This window comes from Symphalangus syndactylus, chromosome 8 (genome assembly GCF_028878055.3).
Source record: "Symphalangus syndactylus isolate Jambi chromosome 8, NHGRI_mSymSyn1-v2.1_pri, whole genome shotgun sequence".
NCBI classification, from domain to species: domain Eukaryota; kingdom Metazoa; phylum Chordata; class Mammalia; order Primates; family Hylobatidae; genus Symphalangus; species Symphalangus syndactylus.
The window spans coordinates 128,339,498-128,341,021 of NC_072430.2; the positions used below are offsets into that span (position 1 = coordinate 128,339,498).

Below are 1,524 nucleotides of genomic sequence, written 5' to 3' on the forward strand. Positions count from 1 at the left end.
GTTACTGGGGAGGCCGAGGCATGAAAATTGATTGAACTTGGGAGGCGGAGGTTGCAGTGAACTGAGATCGCGCCACTGCACTCCAGGGGGTTAGAGCAAGACTGTACCCCCCAAAAAAACTAAATAAAGAAACAAAATAAAAAAGATTCCACAAACATACCGTCTTGCCCAGCGCTTCTTTGTACAAACTATGATTCAATGTTTTTAGTCTCAATCTCACTGATGGAGAAATTGAGGATCAGAGAGTTTAAGCAACTTGATGAAGGACATAAAGTTAATGAGAGACATATTTGAACCCGGTACATAGATCTTTTGACCCATGTCACTCATACTTTCTCCCATCGACTATTGTCTTCTGTGGTCCAAAGTATAATTAGCAAAAGAAAGAAGAATTAGCTTCAATATGCAAGATCAAACATTGAATATATTTATGTTTACTTACAATATTTGATCAACCATCATCACCTGGAGGTGTTAGCAAAATGTATAGTTCTTTTCCTCAGGTAGAAAATAAAATAGGGCTTGTTTCTGGTCCAGTGGGTCCAAGACGATGGAGCCAGGTGCCTGTCCCAAGGACCCCTGGGTGAAGGTGGAGTATGTCTACAGCTACAAAAGCTCAGACCTGAAATATTTTATAGAAAGCACCCACAATGGGACGGTAGTGTCTAGAGCTAATAGCATCGGTTCCACCAGTGCCTCTTCCATCCCCAACACAGATGAGGAGGACAGTGATTACCACCAAGAGTCCTACAAGGACCGGTAGTGGTGAGCACACACTGAGGCTGAGCAGAAGAGGAAGGATGTCATCAAGAGAGGCTGTGATGATCTTCAGACCATCATCCCCACATGCCAGCAGCAGGACTCCTGTATTGGCTCCCGAAAGCTCAGCAAAGCCATCATTCTACAAAAGACCATTGACTACATTCAGTTTTTGCACAAGGAGAAGAAAATGCAGGAGGAGAAGGTGTCCACACTATGCAAGGACCTCACGACCCTAAAGATCCTGAAAGGGAACTATGAGCAGATTGTGAAGGCACACCAGGACAACCCCCGTGAGGGGAGGGCCAGGCCTCTGACGAAGTCAAGGTCAGTGTGTTTCGAGGTATCATGGACTCCCCATTGCAGTCCTTCAATGCCTTCATCTCTGTGACCAACTTCCAGGAGCTGTTGGCCTGTGTCTTCAGCTAGATTGAGGAGCACTGCAAGCCACAAGCCATGGGAGATCGTGATTGGCATCCAGCACCAATTGAAAAACCAGCTTTACTGACCAGTTCTTGTAAACCTGCAGAACAGCAAACAAGAGGCCCTTGAGTCTCTATTTGGCCACTGAGCAGCTGGACCCATGAGACTGGACTGCAACAGCTCACCTTGGTCAGATTGTTTCGCTTGGTATTTGTGTTTTTTCAGCCCCATTGTATCTTCAGCAGGGCTAGGGTGTTTGTTTTGTGAAAGCTTTTGATTAATTTACTATATTGACCATAAAACTCAAACTTACCCAGTCCTTTCCCTTCCCAAGGAAGTCCT

General features: G+C 45.4%; 1 pseudogene; it reads left to right on the top strand.

Moving 5' to 3' along the window:
* The first annotated feature begins 550 nt into the window (after positions 1–550).
* Positions 551–1,267, top strand: LOC129487329 (max-like protein X; annotated as a pseudogene).
* The last annotated feature ends 257 nt before the right edge of the window (positions 1,268–1,524 follow it).